Genomic DNA, 17,560 nt, shown 5'->3' on the forward strand with positions numbered 1-17,560 from the left:
AAGTATACATCACATAAAATTTGCATTTTAACCATATTATGTGTATAGGTCAGGGGCATTAAGTACATTCACAAAGTTGTGTAAGTATCCCCACCTTCCATCTCTTGAGTTCTCATCTAGCAAAACTGGAACTCTGTTCCCATTAAACAGTAACACCCCCCCTTTCATACCCCCTGCTCCTGGCACCCATCATTCTACTTCTGTCTCTATGGATTTGACTCCTCTAGAGACCTCACATAAGTGGAATCATCCAGTATTTGTCCTTTAGTGTCTGGCTTATTTCCCTCAGCATAAAATCTTCAAGGTTCATCCATGTTGTAACATGTGTCAGAATTTCCTTCCTTTTAAGACTGAATAATATTCCATTATTATGTACATGTCACATTTGTTTATCTGTTGATAGACATTTCGGCTATTTCCAGTTTTTGGCTATTGTGAATAATGCTGCTATGGAGACGTGTGTACAAATATCTCTTTGAGTCCCTGCTTTTGATTCTTGTGTGTGCATATATTTACAAAGTGGAATTGCTGGATCATATGGAAATTCTATGTTTAATTTAGAAAAACACCGTCAGACTGTTTTCTGTGGCAGCTATACCATTTTCCATTCCCACCAGAAATGCACACAAATTCTAATTCTCCAGCTTTCTGACCAATACTTGTTGTTTTCTGTTTGTTTGATAATAACCATCCTAATGGGTGTGAGGCGATATCTCATTATGGTTTTGATTTGCACTGGGAATTGATAATTTAAAAAACTCCCCTGGAGGTGCCAGTGAGCACGCGAGCTGAGAATGGCCAAGTTAATGACTATCATTTTTTGATCATGTATGATTTCCGAGGGAGTCCTAAGTACTCATTTATCCCCCACAGCAAGTCAGAGAAGTAGAAACCATTCTGGTTCCCACAGATGAGAAAATTAAGCACACAGAGGTGAAGATGACTCAGCTAGTAGGTAATGGGACCAGAATTCAATTCCAATCTGTGGGCCCCAGGACCCTGGCCTTTTGGCCACTTCGCTGTTTAGCCCTTGGGTACATGATCTCATTTAGGGATCCTTCCAGCTCAGGAAGAATAAGTGAAAGGACACGAGGTAGCTCTAGCTTACATGGGGTCAATATAACTTCAAAACAATATCAAAAAGAAGTCTTTCATTCTTGAAAGGAAGTAAGGAAGTTTCACAGAGGAGTTGTTTAATTCTAAATCATCATAGGTCTTTCTCTTTAAGTAATAGTTTAGTAGTTATTTTATGCTCATTAATTCAAATAAAACTGGAGCCTACGTGTTTTCAGAGGTGCAGAAAACTAGAATCCATTTCACATACCTCTGCATGTACCAATGTGTTAGAATGTGAGTATGACAATAGTGCCATCTTGTGGGAAATTACAAGGTGGCTGTTTATACCTGTAGCCACTTACCCCTAAAGCTAGGATTCTGCAAATTCTGTACATAGAACTGTGTAGATCTATTTCTGGTCAAGAGGAGGTGAAAAATCATGTTCTCTCAAAGTAATTTATACTATTGAGGGCCAGAGTCAGAATCATGCCCCTCGATGACAGAGGCAATGGCAGGTACAGTCCTTATTCCCTTTGCTACTCTGAAACTACTGCCAGCAGGGAAACTGAGGCTGGAGCCACTGGGGTGTTGGTGAGAGGGCTATTTTCCCCAGCAACCATGCTCTCACTCTCCCCAGAGGGACAAGAAGGGAAAATATGGGCCTAGGATGCATTTCCTGATTGTCTGTAGCTTAGAACAGGCAGGAAGTCTCTTTTCCTCCCTCCATCCCCTCCTCATTCTGCTTCTCCTCCTCCTTCTTCATAACTACTTTATCGAGACACAATTTATATATCATACAATTCATCTATTTAGAATGTACTAGTTTAGAACATTCTTATTATGCCCAAAAGAAACTCCACACCTTTTAGTCATTATCCCCCAATCCTCTCATCTCTCTGAGGCCCTGCCAATCTTTGATTTCTTTCTCTATGAATTTATTTATTCTGGACATTTCATACAAATAGAATTATATGGTCTTTTGTGAGTAGCTTTTTTCACTTACAATGTTTTCAAGGTTTATCCATTTTAACATGTATTATTAATATTCATTCCTTTTTGTTGCTGAACCATATTTTTGCATGTACCATATTTAATTCAGCCACTCATCAGTTGATAGCCATTAGGGTTTTTTTCCCCTTCGCTTTTTGGCTATTTTGAATAATGCTTCTGTGAACACTCAGGTATAAGTTTTTTGTGTGAACATATGTTTTCATTTCTTTCACCTCGGAGTGAAATTGCTGGGTCAAATATGTTTAATGTTTTGAAGAGCTGTCAGACTGTTTTGCAAAGTGGCTGCACCATTTTACATTGCCACCAACAGTGTATGAATGTTTCAATTTTTCCACATCACCAACATTTGTTAATGTCTCTCTGTTTTTATTTTTACTCTAGCCATCCTAGTGGGTATGAAATGGATGTTTTGATTCCCATTTCCTTAATGGCCGAGGATGTTGAGCACCTTTTCATGTGATTATTGGCCATTTGTGTATCTTCTTTGGAGAAATGTCTGCTTCAGTTCTTTGCCCATTTTAAACTTAGGTGATTTGTCTTCTTGATATTGAATTGTAAATGTTCTTTATATATTTTTAGATACAATTTCCTTATCAGATATGTGATTTGCAAACATTTTTTCCCATTTAGTGGGTTGTCTTTTTATTTTTTTGAGGTGTCCCTTGAAGTGCAAAAGTATTTAATTTTAATGAAGTCCAACTTACCTATTTTTTCTTTTGTTGCTTATACTTTAGGTCTCATATTTAAGAAAAGTTTGCCAAATCCAAAATCATAAAGATTTACTTGTATGTTTTTTTCAAGAGCTTACAGTTCTCTCTCTTGCTAAAAAAAAAAAGTCAATGTTTATATATTGCAATATTATTACCAATGTCGCCTTGGCTAACTCCTCCATCATGTTACGTAATTATCATTTTGCTTTGTGGTGAGAATATTTAAGATCTTAGCAACTTTGAAGTAGGCAATACAGTACTGTTGACTGTAGTCAAAATACTGTGCATTAGATTCCCAGAACTTATTTCTCTCCTAATTGCAAATTTGTACCCTTTGACCAATATCACCCCAATTCCTTCACCCCCCCAGGCCCTAGTAATCATGGTTCTACTCTGTTTCTACGAGTACAGCTTTTTTAGATTCCACATATAACTGATATTGTACAGTATTTGTCTGTCAATCTGTGACTCATCTCACTTAGCATAATGCCCCCAAGGTCCATCCACGTTATCACAAATGGTACAATTTCTTTCTTTCTCGTGGATGAATAATATCCCATTGTATATGTATACCAATTTTTAAAATTTATTCCTTGGGTTGTTTCTGTATCTTGGCTATTGTGAATAATGCTTCAATAAGCATGGTAGCGTAAATATCTTTTCTATATCCTGTTTCATTTCCTTTGTATATATGCATACCCATGAGTGGGGTTGCTGGGTCATTAATTTTTATGAGTGGTATAAGATAGGGGTCCAATTTCGTTTTTCTGCACCCATGTGGTTATTCAGTTTTTCCAATATCATTTATTGAAGAGACTTTTCCCCATGGAGTATTCTTGGCTGCCTGTCAACTATTATTGGACCTTGAATGTGAGAGTTTATTTCTGGGCTCTCTATCCTGTTCCGTTTGTCTATGTGTCTGTTTTTGTTCCAGTACCATACTGTTTTGATTATTATACCTTTGTTTTATGGTTTGAAATCACACAGTGTGATGCCTCCAGCTTTGTTCTACTTTCTCAGGATTGCTTTGGCTATTTAAGGTCTTTTGTGGTTCCATACAAATTTTAGAATTATTTTTATCTATTTCTGTAAAAAATTCCATTAAAATTTGATAAGGATTGCATTGAATCTATAGATGGCTTCAGGTAGTACGGACATTTGCTAAAGTATATGACGTATATAATATATAATATTAAAATATTAATTTTTCCAATCCATGAACACAGGATATTTTTCCGTTTGTTTGTACCTTCTTCAATTTCTTTCCTTAAAATCTTGTAACTTTTATTATACAGATGTTTCACTTCCTTGGTAAAATTTATTCCTAAGTATTTTATTGTTTTTGATGCTATTATGAATGGGATTGCTATCTTTATTTCTCTTTCAGATATTTCATTGTTAGTGTATAGAAATGTAACTGATTTCTGTATGTTGATTTTATGTCCCACAACTACACTAATTTTTTTGATTGGTTCCAATAGTTTTTTTTGGTTTAATATTTAGGATTTTCTAGATATAAGATCAAATCATAGGCAAAAAAAGAGACAATTTTACTTCTTCCTTTCTGATTTCAATGTCTTTTATTTCTTTATTTTGTCTAATTGCTTCATCTACAGCTTCCCACACTTTATTGAATAAAACTGGTGAGAGTGGGCACCCTTGTCTTGTCCTGATTTTATAGAAAAAGCTTTTAGCCTTTCATGATTGAATATGATATTAGCTGTGAGTTTGTCATATATGGACTTTATTATGTTGAGGTATGTTCCTTTAATATCCAATTTATTGAGTTTTGTTTTGTTTCCTTTAGCACAAAGGATGCTGTACTTTTGTCAAATGCTGTTTTTGCATCTATTGAGATGATCATATGATTTTTATTCTCCCTCTTGTTAATGTGGTGTATCACATTTATTGGTTTGTGTATGTTGCACCATCCTTGCATCTCAGTGATAAATCCTACCTATTCATGGTCTAGGATTCCTTTAATGTGTTGTAGAATTTAGTTTGCTTTTTCTTTTTTTTTGTTTTGAGAATTTTTGCATATATTTTTATCAGGTCTACTGGTCTGTAATATTCCTTTCTTGTAGTGTCCTTTTCTGGCTTTGGTATCAGGGTAATGCTGGCTTTGCAAAATGCGTTTGGGAGTGTTTCCTCCTCTTTTACTTTTTGGAAAAGTTTGAGAAATTTTGACATTAATTCTTCTTTAAATGTTTGGTTGAATTCACCAGTGAAAAACATCTAGTACTGGGCTTTCCTATGTTGGGAGAATTTTGATTACTGATTCATTTTTTTTAGTTATTATTGGTCTGTTCTGATTTTCTATTTTTTCATGATGCAGTCTTGGTAGGTTGTATGTTTCTAGGAATTTATCCAGTATTTTCTAGGTTGCCAAATTTGTTGGCATATAATTATATATAATGTTATATATAATTATAATACTATGTATTTCTGTGGTATCAGTAGTAATGTCTCCTTTTTCATTTTTGATTTTATTTATTTGAGTCTTCTTTTATCTTAGTCCAGCTAAAGGTTTGTTGATTTTTGTTATCTTTTCAAAAAGCCAGCTCTTAATTTTGTTGATCTTTTCTATTGTTTGTCTCATCTCTATTTTATTTATTTCCACTCTGATCTTTGTTATTTTCTCTATTTTGCTAGCTTTAACTAAGTTTGTTTTCCTTTTCTAGTTCCTCTAGGAGTAAAGAGGGGTTGTTTATTTCAGTTTTTTTTTTTTTATGGTATAAAGTAGGTGCCTTTTTTCTTAATATATGCATTTGTTGCTATAAACTTCTCTATAAGAACTGCTTTTGCAGCATCCCACTGATTTTGGTGTGTTGTGTTTCATTTTTACTTGTTTTGGAATATTTCTGATTACCCTTTTGATTTCTTTTACCCAGTGGTTGTTCAGGATGGTGTTGTTTAGTTTGTAAAATCTCCAGCTTTGCTCTTGTTGATTTCTAGTTTCATACCATTGTGATCAGAAAGATACTTGTATGGTTTCAATCTTCTTATATTTCCTAGGGCTTGTTTCTTTGTCCTATCATATGATCTACCCTGAAGAATGTTCTGTGTGTGCTTGAGAAGAACGTGTGTTCTGCAGCTCTCGGAGTGTTGTATATATGTCTGAGGTCCATTTGATCTGAAGTATGGTTCAAGTCCAATGTTTCATTATTGATTTTCTGTGCGGATGATCTATTACTGCTTGAGATACGGAATTGAAGTCCTCTACTGTTATTGTATTGCTGTCTATTACTCCCTTCAGATGGTAGTATTTGCTTAATATATTTATGTGCTTTCATGTTGGGTGTGTGTATATTCATAATTGTTATATTTTCTGATGAGTTGATCTTTATCATTATATAATGACCTTCTTTGCCTCTTGTGACTGTTTATGTCTGATATAAGTGTAGCTACCTCTACTTTATTTTGGTTTCCACTTGCATGGAATATCTTTTTCTATCCCTTCACTTTGAGCCTGTGTGTGCCCTTAAAGCTAAAGTGAATCTGCTGCATGTAGACTATAGTTGGGTCTTGTTTTTGTATCCATCCTGCCACTGTGTGCCTTTTGGTTGGAGAATTCAATGTATTTACATTAAGGGTAATTATTGATATGGAAGGATTTACTAATGCCATCTTATTAATTGCTTTCTGCCTGTTTCATAGTTCCATTGCTCATTTCCCCCTTTCTTTCTGCCTATCTTCATGACCTGGTAATTTTCCATGATGATATGCTCTGATTCCCTTCTCTCTAACTTTTGTGAATCTATTATATGTTTTTGCTTTGTGGTTACCTTGAGGCTTACTTAAAGATCTTATAGATATAACTGTCCATTTTATGCTAATAGCAACTTAACTTCGATCACATATAAAAACTGAGCCGTTTTATGTTTTTGATGTCACAATTTACCTCTTTTTACATTGTATATTTGTTAACAAATTATATTAGCTATAGTTATTTTTCAAAAAAAATTATAGTAGCTATAGTTATTTTTCATACTCTTTTCCTTTACTTTTATGTATAGTTAAGTACTTGATATACCATCATATAACAGAATTAGAGTTTTCTAAATTGGACTGTATATTTACCTTTACCAGTGTGTTGTATATTTTCATATGTTTTCATGTTACTAATTAGTGTCTTTTCACTTGAACTTAAAGAACTCCTTTTAACAAGGCAAGTCTAATGATATTGAACTCCCTCAGCTTTTGTTTGTCTGGGAAAGTCTTTATTTGTCCTTCCTTTCTGAAGGACACCGTTGCCAGATTCAAAGTCTTCCAGCACTTTGAATACATAGTTCCACTCTCTAAAGGCCTGTAAAGTTTTTGTTGAGAAAACTGTTGACAGCCTGATGGGGGTTCCTTTCCAGGTTACAATATATATTTTTTCTTCCTGTTGTTACTTTTAGGATTCTGTCTCTGTCTTTGATTTTTGCCAGTTTCATTATAATATGTCTAGGAGGTGGCATTTTGAATTGAAATAATGGGGTAATCTTTTAGCTTTATGAACTTAGATATCCAAGTCTTTCTCCAGGTTTGGAAAGTTCTCAACTATTATTTCTTTAAATAAACTTTCTGCTCCTTCTCCCTCTCTATTCCTTCTGGAACTCAAATTATTCTAATATTTATTATTTTGATGGTTTCCCATAAATCACATAGGCTTTTTACACTCTTTTTCATTTTTTCCCCTTTGTTCTCTTCTGACTGAGTTAGAGGATAGGGAATTGCTTTAAATTTCCTATCCTCTAAGTCACTGATTCTATCTTCTGTTTGGTCTATTCTAATGTTGATGCTCTCTATTGCTTTTCATTTCATTTATTGAATTCTTTAGCTCCAGAATTTCTGTTTAGTTCTCTTTTATGATTTCTGTTTGTTAAATTTCTCATTTTGTTTGTGTATTGTTTTTCTGATTTTGTTGAGTTGTCTTTCTGTGTTTTCTTGGAGCTCATTGAGTTTCCACAAAGCAGGTAGTTTGAATCCTTTCTCAGGTAAATCATAACCATCGTGTCTTTGAGTTTGCTTACTGGATGATTATTGTGATGTTTTCGCGATGTCATGTTTTCTCGATTCTTCATGTTCTAGGAGTTTTGCATTGCTGTTTTCACATTGAAGTAGCAGTCTCCTCTATTTTTTACTGGCTGACTTCAGATAAGAGGTAATTTTTGTTGGTCCTGCTGATATCTGGGGCTTTCTCTGACCTTGTTTGAATATACCTGCTCCATGCTTTTTGCTCCCTCTTGTGGCAGAATCCTTAAGCTTATGTCACCTCTCAATCATACGATGTACTAGGCTGACTGCTGGAAACCTCTCTTCTGTTTTCCAGAAGGTGGCACTACAGCTTAAGTTTGTGGTTTTTCCCTTACTCACAGACCCTGGCTTGTTTCCTGCGTGCACTTCCTGTCTCCTCCAGCTCACTCTCTCTGCCACCCTTCAGGCACAAAGAACTGGCTGCAGCATGGAGGGAGGTGTGGGTTTGGCACTTAGAGTGTTGGGGGGTGGCTGCAGGCCAGGTGGGGGGATTGCTAGGTGAGGTTTTCCCAGCTGCTTATGGACGGGCTTGCAGCTGGAGTTCAGAACACAGTCAGCAGTAACTGTGTTCCTTTAGTGCTCTCTGATATTCTGATCTGCCTCCTTCCTGGTCTTCCTTCCCTCAGTCATGGAGCTTTCCCTTTAATACTCTGGGACAGAGATGGGTTTTTTTAGCAGTGTTCTGCACAGCTGGGAAGCCGGTTGCTCATTCATGGCTCTCCCCACAGGAGAGATCCCTGGCGTCCTGTAGCTCTCAGCTGTGCTGCCTTGGGGGTCGCATGATACTGGTAAAGTTCCTCTTACCCACTTCATTGTATCCAAACTTGTATTTTTTTCTTTTTCTTTTATTGTTTTGCTCCAACAGAATGCTGGAATGACTCCTCTGGAAAACATGGACTTCTACAAGACTCTTCTATTTGTGGGTGTTGCCCAAGTCAGTGTTCTCCAGTCGCTCCCAGACTGTCGCCAAGAGGGGCTGAAGCCAGTTTATAGGCTCCTGCCGGTGGCATAGCTCATGTCGAGGTCTGTCTGTCTATTATCTGATGCACAGGACCCTTGGCTCATGATGCTGGATCCAACTCCCACAGAGGCACTTGCGTTCATAGATAGATGCTGAATTTTAGTTTTTAAGGGGGGCCAAAAAGGAGGGATCTCTATGCTGCCATGATGCTGACATCATTCATTTTCACTTACATTTAGGTCTTTGATCCCTTTTGAACTATTTTTTTGTGTGTGTTTAATATGGAGTAGGGGTTCAACTTCATTTTTGTCATGTGGATATCCAGTTGTCCCAATACCATTTGTTGAAAATACTGTTTCCCCCCCTTTGAATTGTTTTGTGTTCTTGATCTCAATCAGTTGCTCATATTGTGAGAATTTATTTCTGGAAGGTCAGTTCTTTTCCATTGACCTATGTTTATCCTTATGTCAGTACCATACTATCTTAGTTACTATAGCTATATAATAAGTTTTGATATATGTTTCCTACGTTGTGTGAGTTTTACAACTTAGTTCTTTTTCAAGGTTGTTTTGGCTAGTCTGGATCCCTTGAATTTCTATATAGATGTTTGGATCAGCTTGTCAATTTCTGTAAAGAAGCCAGCGGAGATTTTGATAAGAGTTGCGTTTGATTTATAGATCACTTTGGGAATATTGCCATCTTAACAACATGAAGTCTTCTGATTCATAAATGTGGAATGTTTTTCTATACATTTAGATCTTAAATGTTTCCAGTAATGTCTCATAGTTTTCAGAATACAAGTTTTGCACTTCTTTTGTAACATTTATTCCTAAGTATTTTATTCTCCTTGCTGCTATTACAAATATTTCTTTATTCTATTTTAAATTGTTCACTGCAAATAGATAGATATCCAACTGATTTTTGCATAGTGATCTTATATCCTGCAACTTTGATGAACTTTTATGTTTATTAGTTCTAACAGATTTTAATTGATTCCTTAAGATTTTCTTCATATAAGATCATGTCATCTGTGCCTAGAGGTAGTTTTACTTCTTCCTCTCAAATCTACATTGCTTTCATTGTCTTGTTTAGCTGTCTTGCTAGGTCCTCTGTACAATGTCGAAGAGAAGTAGCCAAGTAATCTTTCTTGAGGCCTGACTGTGGTATCATCCAGCTGTGTCACCTGTTGTTATGTGACATCTTTGCGAATCGAGTGGCTCAGAACAGTATCAAGAACAGGGCCCATGGCCAAATGGCTAAATATTGTTCTTTATTGATATTAAAGATACATCAATCTTTTAGTCAAAAGTCTGAGTACGGCAGAAACAGCTATTGACACACCTGCACGTATCACTATCCTAATACAAATTCCTTCACCTTGACCAAAAATACTCTCCATAAAATGTTAAATATCTTCCTAAATATCACAAACATTATGTCAGTATTTGGCCTAGTCTACTAGTGTAGTGACTTGCTAGGCTCTCAAGAAAGGAAATTCACACACACACACACACACACACCCACACACACACCCACACACACTCTTCCCTTTTGCTTACTCTAGTCCCCAAATCTGGACCAGTTTCAGCTGAAGGTCTGTTCATTCTATTTTCCAAAATAATCAGAATAGTGAATGAACTGTATTTGGTGCTGGATATGTTTCAAGATCTGGCCTGGCCTGCTTGGGTCCTTCGGAGTCATTAGAATGTAAGGCCTCTGAAAGATGGGAACTCATCTGTCTTGTTCACTTCTCTTCTCCAGCACCACAAATGGTGCTTGCCACACAAATGGCGATCATATTTACTGAGCGAGTGAGTAGAAAGCACATTTTAGGCACAGGGATGGAGAGTGATGGGGTAATTGGGGGGTAGAAATGGAACCAGATGGAGTCAGGAGTGGGGCTTGGTGGGAGAAGGAAGAGAGGAAAGGACCATGTCAGTTCTGTTCACTGCTGTGTGTTCTGTGCATGGTGGTGCCTGCAGTAGATGCTGCTCAATAAATACTATTTTCATAAATGAATAGCATACACACAGCAGGGAGTAGAGAGATGAAAAGAGTAGCAAAGCATAAATATACTGAAAAGGGGAAATAAACAAAAATCTATACCCTCAATAGGTCTCCATCACACTCATATAAAACAGTCTCTAGGCTCTATTTATGAAACTTGGGTTCTGAAGGGAGACTAAACTGGATGGTCTGGTCCTATGACCAGTGCTTTTTCCTGGTCATAGAATTTTTCTTTTGTCTCTGACTCTTTCCTATCCTAGTATGCTGAGCTGAACAACTAGAGGTAATATAAATATTTTTTTTCTCTTGAAGACCATAAACCCAGGCGCCTTGCTTCCTAGTTCCAAAGGTCTGGACTTCCCTTTGGCACAATTCAGATTCCTACAAGCCTTCTAAGCAGAGGACACACTAAGACAAAAAAATATATAGAGGATGTTAGGAAGAAATGGGCACTAGAGTTCTCAGAAGACCAACGGTCTGAAGTTAGTCTGCCCCTCCAACCCACTCATCTTGGCTAAGACATTCTTCTTCATTTCACTATTGCTCAGTGTTATAATCTATTATTATCAAAGATCTCACTCTAGAATGGTGGTGTCTAGGGATCTATGGACAGGGTTTTCCTTGGCACCATCTAAATTGGTGACTGAGGAAGAGATTCCTCGTAGGGGAATGGAGAGATAGGAGGGAACAGAAGAGTGTGGTATCAAAAAACAAGAGTTTTAAGGAGGCAGGAAGAATCCACAGCACCAAGTGCAGAGAGGAGTTAAGAAAAATGAGGAACAAAAGATGGTAATTTGGGAATCTGGGGCCTTTGTGAAACTAGTTCCCATTCTCACGGAGTGGGGGCTGGAATAAAGATAGTAGTAGGTTAAGGAGTAAATGGGAAATGAGGAAAAGGAAAAAATGCTTATGTATTTCATGGGGTAGTGGAATGCAAGGCCATTTGATGAGAATGGAAGGGGTAACTGCCAAGTTCAATCCTTGAACATTTCTTGAATAGATTCATTTTCTGCTCAAGCCTCAGCAGGGGAGTACAGAACAGTTACCACATGTCACCACTAGAGTGTACCTGAAAGCCACCTCTTCATGTCACTCATACTTAGCCAGGAGGAGACCAAGATTTCAAGATGTTTCTCTTAGAAAAGTAAATCTATACCAGTATATGACCTTCCATCCTTATCTAGTTATGCACATTCTAAAAGTCCGTAACTGTGGTCTAATTTTCATGCCTTCATTGTTAATATTCCTGGGAAACAGATTGAGACATAATTATTAATGACCGATAATTAATTACCATGAATCAGGCACTGGAATAAGCACTTTTTATGCATTATTTCTAATTCTCACAACAGCCCTGTTAGGGGAATGCTGTTATGCACTTTTTCCTTTGTTATTTCCTTTGTTTTCTTAATATGAAAATTGTAAATACACAGAGAAGTGGAGTGTCGAATGAACACCCCACAGAGCCATTACCTAGGTTTCACAATTGCTAACATTTTTCTATATTTGCTTTATCTCCTTGCTTTATCTCCTTGCTTTTGGCTGAAGTATTTATTTATATGTTTAATAAATTTTATTGAGAAATATTGGGGGGGGTAGTGTGTTTCTTCCAGGAATTGTCCTTCAATCTAGTTGTGGAGGGCGCAACTCAGCTCCACGTCCAGTCACCATTTTCAATCTTTAGTTGCAGGGAGCACAGCCCACCATCCCCTTGCAGGAAATGAACCGGCAACCTTGTTGTTGAGAGCTCACGCTCTAACCAACTGAGCCATCCGACCCCTCCTCCAGAAGCTCAGCAGCAGCTGATTGTCTCCAGTCTAGGTGTGGAGGGCGCAGCCCACAGGCCCATTTGGGAATTGAACTGGCAACCTTGCTGTTCAGAGATAGCGCTCTAACCAACTGAGCCATCCGGCCGCCCCTTGGCTGAAGTATTTTAAAGTATGATCATTACTCACCTCTAAACACTTCAGTAGATATAAAATAAGGACATTTGCCATATAATCATAATACCATTATTATAACAAATGAAGTTAACTGTGATTCTCTAATATCATCCAGTACCCAATCCATATTCACATTTCTTAGTTGTTCCCAAAATGTCTTTTATGCATGTTTTTCTTCAGACCAGTATACAAACAAGAACACATTACTACATTAGGTCTCTTTTAATCTACAGCACTTCTTCTCACATTTACTTCCCTTTTCTCTTTTAAAAACGACATTGATGTTTTTTGAAGAAACCCTGCCAGACTTGCCCTACGTGTGAATTCAGCTGTCCTTATAGCGCCCATCCCACCCCCGCTTCTGGCCCCTCTCTCTGAGACTTACCTTCAATTCTGAGTTATCTGATACTCTTTCTATACGGTCCTGTCCTGCATAAGCTAACCAGAGTGAGTTTAGCTGTTTGCAACCATAAATCATGACTAATACAGTGACCAAGCTGTTGAGAACTCAAGGGGGCCTGGTGGCTGCCCCGTTCCTTGCTGAAGACTCAGCTGAAAGATAACTGTGTTTCAGACACAAACCCGGAGTGGTTCAGATTCCAGCCTGGGGATGCTATTAATACAAGGGAACGCTGAGCATGCCCCAGTACACTCACTAAATTGTGTGCAATTTTCCTGAAAGAGTAAAATAATAATTTAGGTCCTTTAACAGGCTTGTAAGGACTCATTAGGGAGAGAACAATGAGAAACAAATTAGGGAGAGTACAATGGATGGACATGGTTGACAAAGATGGAAGCTGAACTTGAGCCTTGGCCTGGCTTGGCGGGCCCGGGGGGCTGTGCACTGTGGTCTGGGGGCCTGCTCTGGGTCCTCTGTCATGTCTTTGTGGAGATCGGGGAAGCCAGGCTCTGACAATTCCTCCAGCGGGGCCTTGGCTCAGCTCTTGACTCTGATGTGACCCTCAGCTGCATTGCCCTGGCCTGGCAACCCCGTAAAGGGTCCTAAATTCAGTCCAGTGCCCAGAGGGTCAAGGACAGTAGGAGTCTGTGCTGTGCCTCTCGAGGCGTCTGTCCTGCCTCTCTGTCCAGGCTGTGAGTTCCAAGAGGGCCAAGTCCTTACATCTCTGTATACTGTGCACACAGGAGAATTAAATTAATGTTCCCTGGCAGGGATGGGCTTGGCTGGTCCCCTCCTCCTCAATAGCTTTTCCTCCCAAGTTGCCATGTTGCTGGGCAGGGGGATTCAGGTGGAAAAGTACAGGTATGGTCAGAATGTTGCTTCTAGCCAGATGTTCTGAGGTGCGGGATGAGAAGGATGTGGGCGGGCAAGTCTTCCCTTTGTCTTTCTTAGAGGACTAGTTCCTGGCTTTTGCCTCTACGTGCATATCAGCTGCAGTCCATTTGATGGTCTGTAGGTTGATGATGGACTTAGAGAATCCTGGCATCTGTTTTCATCCATGTCTAGAGTCTCTTTGTCCCATGTACTCAAGATGTAAGCTAGGGTGTTCTTCCTCCATGCCCAGTGTCCATGTAAGCCGGGGCTTCTCATTTACCTTTTCCATCCAGACAGCTTGAATGCCAGAAGAAAGAGCACATAAACTGACATTAGTCTCCTGACCAGTACCTCCCCTTTGCTTGTGCCCAGGTTGCTGTTTGAAGCATAAATCAGATCAAGTAGCTCCACTATTGAAAGCCCTTCCAAGGCTTCCTGTCAGATGGGGGCTCTTCGCCGTGACTTTTTATAAAAGCCTGTGCTGGTTGGCCTCTTTCCACCTCTCCACTGCCGTTTCTTGCCTCCCACCTCCTGGCTCATGACTCTCCAGCTACACTCGCCTCCTTCCTACCCTTTGAACACTTCAGACCTCAGGACCTTTGCACTTGCCATTCTCTTTGCCTAGAAGACCTCCCCCCAGGAGGTCATCTCACATTTTGTTACTTCTCGTTGTCATTCAGGTCTCAACTCAAATGTCACCTCCTCTCTGACTACCATGTCTAATTTAGCCATCCCTATCTCTACCATTGCCTATCTCTTTGCACAGTATTCTCCACAACACTTATCTTTTCCCAAAAATTATTTTATTCATTTATTTATATACCTAGGACTATGCCTGGTACATAGCTGTTGCTTGGTAAAGTTTTGTTTAGTAAATGAATGAAGGAAATAACTAGTGGGAAATATTTTTAATGTCTATAGGCATATTTTAAAAAATAGCGTAAATTTTGCATCCTACTTCAAAATATTTATGTTCACTTACTACCGTGTTTCCCCGAAAATAAGACCTAGGCAGACCATCAGCTCTAATGTGTCTTTTGGAGCAAAAGTTAATATAAGACCGAGTCTTATTTTAATATAAGACCAAGTATAATATAATATAATATAATATAATGTAATGTAATGTAATGTAATGTAATGTAATGTAATATAATACAATATAATACCAGGTCTTATATTAATTTTTGCTCCAAAAGACACATTAGAGCTGATTGTCCGGCTAGATCTTATTTTCGGGGAACATGGTATAACACTATGGTTTAAATTTCCTATAGAATGAAATCACTTAATGTATGGGAAATTGAGTAAATTTATTGTTTAAAACAAATGAAAAAGTTCATTATTGAATAAATGAGTGAATGAATAAAAGGTGCTGCTCCAGGAAAATGTCCTATTTTTATCCTGTGGCATCTGTACCTTCTGGCACGAGGCTGGGTACACAGACCCAAGGAAAACACAATCCTGTGAACTTGAGAACTGCTGCTGTGTCAGTTTTTTTCCTCCTTATGGAGATGGAAAAATTTCCCAAGCCACAGGTTGTTCTTCAAAGCCAAAAGAAGCAAGACATTCAGGTCGCTTCCCTCTTGGGATTTCACACGTGTCTGTGAGTTTAGAGAGCTGAGAGCTGGGGTCATGATCACTGCCATTACCAGGCCACATTTCCCACAGAACAGGGAAGTTTCTTCCATCCCTGCAAGAGTATTTCATGGTCATCCCTCCCTCCCTTCCTGGTTTAGCAGGTTTGAAGGGGACCCCTTCATGGTCGCTGCCCCTGTGGGTTTACCATCCCCTGCACTAAATGAGCCATTTAAAAAAAATCATTTTCAAACAAATTACACCTTGTAGGCTTATTTCACCCTTTGCCCAAGATCCTTTGGGTGTGTGCTCAAGAAACATCTTGCAGATTGCTCGCATGATGTTAAATAGAATCAGACAGGGAAAATGCTGAAAAAAAAATCACAGCTCGTGTCCTCAGCCAACTGGATATGCCCCCTACCTTTTAGTTAAATGCACTCTTCTTCAATTTATAACTTCTGGTTTATAGATTTTTTTAAAGCTTCTTGGGAGATTGTTTTCCACGGGTCCCTTGCATTTCCATGTATCTTGTGGGCAGAGGCAATGATAGTCTTTGTTCTGAAAGAGTTTTCAAGGATGTTCGTATAGCAAACAACCTGGATAGAGAAAGAAAGTGTCTCCCTCAGGGACACAAGGCAGATTTGTTTCCTGACCAGTATGATGATGTCCCTCCCTACCAAAGGCAGAGATCGGGCATGTTTGCCATCAGCCCCCTTATAGGATTGGGGGCTTTCTGAAGCACAGGGCTCCTGAGCTGTGACAAAGGCCCACTGCGTGCCTACCACCAACCCAGCCGCTCGCATCGCTTCTGAACGTGGGCGACAGGGGAACTGATGTGACTGACACTCATGCTTCTTGCTGCGCCATGAGTAATAAAGTCTTTTGTCTCTGACCCAGCAATCCTGTGTCTTCTGCCAGCTTCCATGAAACTGCGGCCACTAGCCTGTTAGCTGGCAAGCAGGTAAACTCTCAAAGCCTTTTTGACACTCCTCTGGCCTGTACCCTGCAACGCAACGGCCAGTATGTATCACGAGCGTGCATTATGCAGTATACTATACTGAGTTTTAAGTAGATGTGTTTTGTCTCCTCAGGGGCAGGCAGGTTGCACACACCACATTATCTAATAAATCTGCAGCCCATGGCAAGTGCCCCGTAACTTGTTGCTGGCAGTTCCTGTTTGGAAACTCTGAACTGGGGGTGTGCCCCCATCCTGTCCACAGGGCCCCCCCTGAAGGCTCTCTCCATAGTGCTGGTGGAGGGTCTCCACGTTTAACCTTAGGTCATTTCCTCTATTACCTGGGCCATTCCCCACCATCCGGCGAGCCAGATGGTGCCGGGAAGGACGGCCACAGGGAGCTGTTACCAGGAGCAGCCCCAGATGAATCCACTGGGAGGCGAGGGCGTGAGTCAGTGAGGTGAATGCTCAGACATGATGTGCTGGAGGGAAACATCCAACCCCAGCGCCCTAGAAAGGGCTCAGTGTCCAGATGTCTGGGAGTCCACTCTGCCTGGGAAACACAAGCTCCTTGCCCTGGGCATCGAGAATAGGAGACCTGGTATCCAGGCCAAATCTGGATCATTCCAGGCTCTGCCTCAGCAGGAAACACAGGGCTGTAGTGAAACAGAAATGAACCATCACAAGGAAACCACTAAACCCATCTCCGAGTCAGTATTTGGCAGCCGCTTGTTCCTCTTTCCCTGTGTTTCACTCCGTGATGCTGAGAGGTAGTAATCATGCTTTTATATAAAATACCAAACCAAACAACAAAACACCCCAAACTGCTGCCAAAGGTAAGTCATGCAAACAGGGAGAACTAGGCTGACAAAGGATGGGCCTTGGGTCTGGAGCTAAAAGTTACTGAGCATGGCTCTTGGTTCTGTGACCAGAGGGGGCCCCATGTCCTCCCCTGTAGAAAGGGGGGGTCATGACAGTGACACTGGTCACTGCGTGTGTGAGAGCACTCAGACAACTGGGGTGCGGAAGCGGGCATACTGCAGGGGGCTC

Source organism: Rhinolophus hipposideros (genome assembly GCF_964194185.1).
Source record: "Rhinolophus hipposideros genome assembly, chromosome: 4".
Lineage (NCBI taxonomy): Eukaryota > Metazoa > Chordata > Mammalia > Chiroptera > Rhinolophidae > Rhinolophus > Rhinolophus hipposideros.